Here is a 7,689-nt window from a genome sequence, read left to right as displayed (position 1 = left end):
GGTTGGGTAGAGCTGGTTTTTTCTGTTTGGTGGTTTTTAATGTTTTATTGTGGCTTTATTCTGTTGGTAGGTGGTGTATCGTGAGGGATATGTGGTGTATTTATTTCATGTTTGGTTTCGTAGTTCACATTGGTCAGAGTATTTTTGAACTGAGTTTCATTGTTGAATTGTTTTTGGGGGGATATTGTGTTTTTCCGGGGTTTGTTTTCTGAGTTTTACAGTGGTGTAATTGGCTGTGGTGTGAGGTGTAGGGGAGGTTTTTATTTATTTAGTGGTGGCTTTTATCATGGTGAGGGTGTTGTGTTTGTTTTAGTGGGTTTGAGACAGTGTGATGTAGTTCATTTTTTTAGGGTTTCTTAATATTTACAATGATTGTTTATTGTGTTATTTGGGTTAGTTTATTTAGCATGCTTGACTACAGTGTATGTTTTATAGTTTTGGATAATTTAGGGGATATTGTTTGTAGTCAAATGGATCTTTTGGTTTTGTGTGTATTTATAGGTGGTCTGTTTGTTTTGATGGTTTTGAGATATTAAGAGCTCATTGAGTTTGGAATAATTGTTTTTGGTGCTGTTAATTTGAGTATATTTGTGCTGTTTTTATTTTTGTGGATTGATTTGTTTATTGTTGTGCTTCTCTGGGTTTTTCAGTCTGCAGCAGGTTTAAACAGTCGGAAGAAAAAGGAAAAAAGAAGTCTTTGCTTTAGCTGGCTAAAACTAACAAAGAGCAAAGGAGATCTGTGTGCTGCAGTCTGTCTGTGCTTGGGCTGAATACACTGGACAGGGAATGCACAGGAGTGAACACTGTTTTCTTAAAACAGGCTGCGTGCTTTTTCTTTCCTTGCTTTGCTCCCAAAATCAGTCTGGAAGGTACAGAAGGCATTTTTAAAGTAGTTATTTTAAATATTTGAGATTTTTTGGCGCTTAGAATATTTATTTTGGAGGAAGTTTGTTTGAAGTTTTGGCTTAGTTATAATGGAATTATTTTATTTTTAAGTAGGTGTTTTTAGGTCTTATTGCAGTTAAAGGTTGAGGCTTTTTTGTTATGTTAGTAATAGAAAATGGGTTTTGATTTTGTATGTAGAGATGGAATTAGTGTATGTACTAGTGTTGACTAAGGATTTAAAATTCTGTGGTTTTGATGTGTAAGGTTAATGAATTTATATAGTTTAAAAGATGTGGGGTTTATGCTTATTTAGTTAGAGGCAGGTCTTTAAATTGGGGGTATCCCCAGATATATAAGATATGCATCTTGGAGGTTTTTTGAGGGGAATGGACATGGGGTTATTTTTATTATATATCATACTATACATTATTATATTATATATTATAATATATATATATATTATATATTGTTATATATATTATAGTATACATCATTATATTGTATTATTGTATTATATTGTATTAGGTAGTTTGACTATCAGTACTAAGAGTTGGCTTTTTTTTTTTGCTGGACTTTTGTTTGTGTTTCCTACAATTGATATATTTGTGTGGTCAGGGCAGTGGTGTTTCTGGTGCAGCTCTGAGCATCCCTTATTGTTTGTGTGTTTTAGGTGGTCACTTGTCTCACACTGAGATCCTCTCACCCAACAGCCCTGCTGAGATCATCCGTGGATGTTTGGTTTTCTTTATGGCACCTGACTGAGACAGCAGGAATTTCCCTGAGGCAGAGACAGCCTTCCTTGGCCCCTGATGTGGATTCTCATCCCTGGACATCCCAGAGATAAGTGAAGGGCTCAAAGCCACAGAGGGGGTGAAAGTGGGGTGTGGGTTGGGAGTCACCGGGAGGGATTTTTGGGTCAGGTTTGGAGATGGGGATGTCCAAGATGTGACCCCTTTAGGGCACGTGAAGGGAAGGTCTCACAGTGCTGAGGTGTGCAGGGCAGAGCAGTCCCAGGACACGTCGTGTCACTTGTCTGTTGTTCACTCCGTGCCTTTTGTGTGTTTTGTTTTGTGTGTCTTTTGCCTTAACCCTTCAAGGGGTCTTTTGCAGACCCCAAGGTTTGTTCTTAACATCTCCCTGTTCCTTGGACAGGCACTGATATCATTGAACTTTGATTTAGGAGCTCAGACACACATCAGAATCCATCTCTCTTCACAACCATCCAGGCTGGTGCCTTTCCAGGTCTTGTTCTGAGCTGTATCCACAGCTGTGCACTGCTGTGATCCATTCTGGCAGATTAGGTCTTCTAAAAGTGCACAGCTGAGTGGAGGATTCTGACCGTAGGATTCTCAGGCATCCATCTCTGCGTTTCTGGGGATCAGTGATCCCGTTGGCATCTTCTTCCTGCAGGGTTCTCTGAGCCTGGTCAGCTCCCCATGGGTCTTACCTCGGTCATCTCATTGCGAGTTCTCTCGGTCCTCAGGGTCATTCTTCTTGCTGAGATATTTCTGTCCCTGTTGTGTCCCCCCTTTTGTCCTGTCCTGTGTCACGGGTGTTGGTGTGTTTGGCCTGGAGCTGCTCTGCCTTGTTGCTCAGTCTGGGTGTGGGGGGAATGGGACAAGTCCTGGGGAGTTGAAATTTGTCATGTGGGGTGTAGTTGGGCTGTAGAGGGTATTCCTGGATTGACACCAAGTGTCTGGAGCTGTCAAGTTCTCCTGCAGCACTTTGACTTTTGTCCTGACTTTGTTTCAGGTGCAGATGGATTAAATCCATGGCAGAGTGCCCCATCCCGGGTGAGGGGGCTCCCCTGAGAAGGTCAGTCACTGTTTGTGTTTGCAGGGGAGTGTAAATGGTGGCCATGTTACAGCACTGCTCTTTGTCTTTATTTTTAGGAGGTAAGGCTGGATCTCTGCAGTCAAGGTGAAGTGGACGAGGTGAGCAGTGATGGGTGGACAGAAGCAGTTGCTGCTGCTGGAGTTTCACTTGCTGGTGCAACTCTAAGCATTCACTGTTTTTTTTTTTTTTTAATTTATTTTAGGTGGTTCCCTTGTCATATGTGCTGGCCCAGGATACCAGAGGAGGGTAGATGGGTGGAACATTAAGGTTCACTTGTGCTGTGCTTCAGTCAGAGCAGGGAGGTTGCTGTTTCACAGGAACTCAGCATGATTTTTCCTTTTTTGTTTCTTTGCAGGTGCTGCTGCTTCCCCAAGTGTGCCAAGGAATAGAGGGAGGGGGTGAGTTGGCACTTGGGCAGGTGGCCCACAGGTGAGTGCTGTGCTCAGTGTGTCTCTTTTCCTTTTGCTGGGTTCACTCTGGGCAGCCTCTGGAGTGGGGGGAGATCTGAGGGGGAGCCGGGACAGCGGGGCAGAGGAGCCCCAGGGGTAACTCTTCTGGAGGGGAATAGTCACATTTTCTGTTCTGTGGTCCCAGGTAGTGTGAGGAGGTGCACAGCTGGAGTTTGGATATGGCAGCACTGAGAGAACGTCTTCAAATCCACGGAGCCAACACGTTCATTTCTGTCGAGGATGGATTTTGTCTGCTCGTTTTCCAAAAGCTGAGTGTTGGGGCTGGTGGTTGGGAGAAGGGGAAAAACCTTTTCAGTCCCAGGAGGCAATTTAAAGTTTCCTTAGAGGAGAGGGCTTCAGTGGGATGGACCCCTCAGGAGTAAAAAGAGAGAGGGTGACACAAAGTGTCTGGAGCTGTTGAGTTCTCCTGCAGCACTTTGACTTTTGTCCTGACTTTCTTTCAGGTGCAGATGGATTAAATCCATGGCAGAGTGGCCCCATCCTGTGTGAGGGGGCTCCCCTGAGAAGGTCAGTCACTGTTTGTGTTTGCAGGGGAGGTGTAAATGGTGGCCATGTCACAGCACTGCTCTTTGCCTTTGTTTTTAGGAGTCAAGGCTGGATCTCTGCAGTCAAGGTGAAGGGGACGAGGTGAGCAGGGATGGGTGGACAGAAGCAGTTGCTTCTGCTGGAGTTTCACTTGCTGGTGCAACCCTAAGCCTCCTTTATTGTGTGTTTTAGGCAATGTACTTGCACTGCACTGAACTCCCCTCTCACCAACTGGACTGCTGTCCCAGTCTGCCTCATTCATGAGCCCTTGGGGAGCATTACAGGACTCTGTGGTGAAGCCTTGACCTTCTCCATTTGAAGGGGCCATCCAGGTGGGCTTTGGTAACAGCCGAGGAGTTGAGGTGTGTCAGGGAGGAGGAGCGAGGGGCTGCTCAAGTTTCAGCAGTGCCACATCACCTTGTCTGCTCTTAACCCAGGCACACCCCGCAGTGTTGGTGTCTGAGCAGAGCTGGAGCACAGGGCCCGAGGACCTGGGTGTGCTCAGGAGGTGGTGAGTAGCAAAATTGCTGGGTTTTGGCCCATGTGCTGCTGAGATCACAGGGTCACGTTTGCTTTTCTTTATTGTAGCTGACGGAGAGACACCAGCCCAGTGACAGCAGGAATTTCCCAGGCAGAGGTGGCCTTCTTTGGCACCTGATGTGGATTCTCATCCCTGGACATCCCAGAGATAAGTGAAGGGCTAAAAGCCACAGAGGGGGTGAAGGTGGGGTGTGGGGTCAGGGGTCACCAGGAGGGGGTTTTAAATCAGGTTTGGAGATGGGGATGTCCAAGATGTGACCCTCTTAGGGCACATAGAGGGAAGGTCTCACAGTGCTGAGGTGTGCAGGGCAGAGCAGTCCCAGGGCATGTCCTGTCACTTGTCTGTTGTTCACTCCGTGCCTTTTGTGTGTTTTGTTTTGTGTGTCTTTTGCCTTAACCCTTCAAGGGGTCTTTTGGAGACCCCAGGCATTGTTCTTAACATCTCCCTATTCCTGGTGCTGCTACCAGGCCAGGCATCAAACCTTTGACTCGGGAGCTCAGACACACATCAGAATCCATCTCTCTTCACAAGTGTCCAGGCTGATGCCTTTCCAGGTCTTGTTCTGAGCTGTATCCACAGCTGTGCGCTGCCACCATCCATTCAGGTGGATTAGGTCTTGTTAGAATGCAGAGACAGGTACAGGATTCTGACTGTAGGATTCTCAGGCATCCATCTCTGCTTTTCTTGGGATCAGTGATCCCGTTGGCATCTTCTTCCTGCAGGGTTCTCTGAGCCTGGTCAGCTCCCCATGGGTCTTACCTCGGTCATCTCATTGCGAGTTCTCTCGGTCCTCAGGGTCATTCTTCTTGCTGAGATATTTCTGTCCCTGTTGTGTCCCCCCTTTTGTCCTGTCCTGTGTCACGGGTGTTGGTGTGTTTGGCTTGGAGCTGCTCTGCCTTGTTGCTCAGTCTGGGTGTGGGAGGAATGGGACAAGTCCTGGGGAGTTGAAATTTGTCATGTAGGGTGTAGTTGGACTGTAGAGGGTATCCCTAGATGGACACAAAGTGTCTGGAGCTGTCAAGTTCTCCTGCAGAACTTTGACTTTTGTCCTGACTTTCTTTCAGGTGCAGGGGGATAAAATCCACCCTCTTTTTTCCCCCGAGTATGTGGGAGGTTGGCTCTCAGCAAGGAAGAAGTTGAGAAATTACGTCCCTGTCTACTGGACGTCTGGATATAATTGAGAGTGCAGTTACTAAAAATCCTCTGTATTTTCTGCTAAATTAATAAACCTGAACCGAGAAAGCTGTGAACACCGTGGTGCCTTTTTTTTTTTCTTTTCAGGTCTCATTCTCCCCATGCACAGTTTTACCAGCAGGAGCTTGATGTCGAAGTGTATTTCAGAGGCAGAGATAAAATAATATAGACATTTTATTTTGTAGCTCTTTGAACCTCCTTGCTTATTAGCCAAGAAATCCAAAACAAACCCCCTCTCCCCAAAAGCACAAAGAAAGAGAAAATATGCCGATATTATTTTAATAAAGATTAAATATTTATCTCTTAGAAAACCAGGCTCATTCAATTCTAATTAACTATGGTTCTGATGTGTTAGGTCAATGAATTCATATAGTTTAAAATATCGATAGAAATGGAAATAAGTGAATACAAATAGAAAAAAATTACAAATGCAAGAAAATAAAAATATAAGTAACAAAATGAGAACTATAAAATATGAAAGATAATAGGAATAGATACACTATTGATACACTATATTATTTCTTGTTCCATTAATTATATGTAAAATATACTTAATATAATGTACATGATATAATAGATAAATTTGTAATGGTTATTAGATATATCAAAGTAAGAAATAGAAGTTATTTTGAAATGCAGCCTAAACCGAAGGCTTTTTTGGATTCGGTTTGGTTGATGGCAGGCGATCTGTAAGGCAATGCTGCCATCCTGTGGATAAAGATCGGTACTGCAACTCTCCCCCGAGCCGATCTGTAAGGCAATGCTGCCATCCTGTGGATAAAGATCGGTACTGCAACTCTCCTCCGCGCCCATCCCGAGAGCTGTGCGGCAGTGCTGCCATCCTGTGGACATAGAGCGGTACTGCAATTCTCCCCCGTGCCGGTACCCGAGGTGAGCAGCAGCCCCGGTCTCTGAGCTCACGGGCAGTGCTGCCGCCCGAGGACCGAAAGATCACGGCCAAAAAGGCGGGAAAAAAAAAGAGGGGACCCAGGGCACGTGGCAGCCGGCTGCCTGCGCGCGACCTGGACCAGGGAGCGGCCCGGGAGCGGTTTTTCCGCGGCAAAAGAAGGTGCGTGGACACGGGATGGGGGCTGAGCGGCGCCACGGCAGTGTTTGGGCAGGCGATGTTGTCAGGCGCTTGTGCGAGCAGCCGAGGGGGACATTTGGGGGGAGTGCCACAACCAAGATGGCGGCACGACTCGCGGCGCTTGACCTTCTAAAGATGGCGGCGAAAAGAGCGGGAAAAATGAGGACCCCCCCCATGTGTGTTTATCAGACTGCCTGCACAAAAATCCCGACCACGGCGCCGCCCAGGAACAATTTTCTGTGGCGTCTCCAGGTGTAGGGACACGGGCTGTGGGTTCAGTTGCGCCGCAGGCGGGTTGGGGTTACTCATTTTAGTCAGGCTTCTGTGTTAGACACCTATCGCGGGGCCTTAAGGGGCGCCACAACCAACATGGCGGCTCGGTTCGCTGCTGTTGACCTTCTAAAGATGGCGGCGGGGAGGGGCGAAAGTGACGTAATGCTCTCTGCCACCAAAAAAGGCGAGGTGTGACGAAAACGACCGAGAGTTTCCGTACAGCCGAAAAGAGCCGACGGCTGACGGAAATAGCCGAGTATAGCCGAAGAGCCGAGAATAGCCGACGGCTGACGGAAATGACCGAGTTTCTCCGAACAGCCGAGAATTGCCGACTACTGACGGAAATCGCCGGGTTTCCCCGAACAGCCGAGCCCAGCCGAGTTTCCCCGAACGTCGCCCCCCTCAGCCGAACCGAACGAGCCGGGGGCAGTTCCGGGCGCTCCCGGCCGGTGTCCGCCGTCACTGCCGCTTCCTCGGCGGGCCATTCAAGGCGGTGTCGGGGCTGCTGCCGATCCCCCGGCGGGCGGGCGGGACACGCTGGCGCTGTGCCCGGAGCTGGAGCACTCGCTGTCGGCGCTGGAGCCGAGCCGGGGGCTCCCGGGGAAGGCGGCAGGAGAAGCCGGTAAAGGGCCCGCAGTGCTCGTGTGGCCCCGGGAGCCCCCGGAACATTATTTGGGGATGGTCTGTGCCAGCCGCTTATGGCCTCATGGAGAGGGATTTCTCACAAGGACACGCAGTGATGGACAAGGGGAACGGCTTCATCAGGATGAAGGGAGGCCGGTTTGGATTAAATATCAGGAAGGAATTGTTCCCTGGGAGGGCGGCGGGGCCCTGGCACAGGTTCCCCAGAGAAGCTGTGGCTGCCCCTGGATCTGGTG

The 7,689-nt window shown here is 48.2% G+C and overlaps 1 long non-coding RNA gene across 1 annotated transcript; it reads left to right on the top strand.

The window, feature by feature from the left end:
- The first annotated feature begins 2,622 nt into the window (after positions 1–2,622).
- On the top strand, positions 2,623–4,222 carry LOC310923755. Its single transcript, XR_014592689.1, has 4 exons — positions 2,623–2,700; positions 3,777–3,818; positions 3,909–4,048; positions 4,154–4,222. It is a non-coding gene; the product is annotated as an uncharacterized lncRNA (long non-coding RNA).
- The last annotated feature ends 3,467 nt before the right edge of the window (positions 4,223–7,689 follow it).

The sequence above is a fragment of the Zosterops lateralis genome (assembly GCF_965231275.1).
Source record: "Zosterops lateralis genome assembly, contig: HAP1_HAP1_SCAFFOLD_266, whole genome shotgun sequence".
Taxonomy (NCBI): domain Eukaryota; kingdom Metazoa; phylum Chordata; class Aves; order Passeriformes; family Zosteropidae; genus Zosterops; species Zosterops lateralis.
The sequence above is the reverse complement of the archived record's forward strand: the minus strand, read 5'-3'. Positions and strand labels throughout refer to the sequence as shown.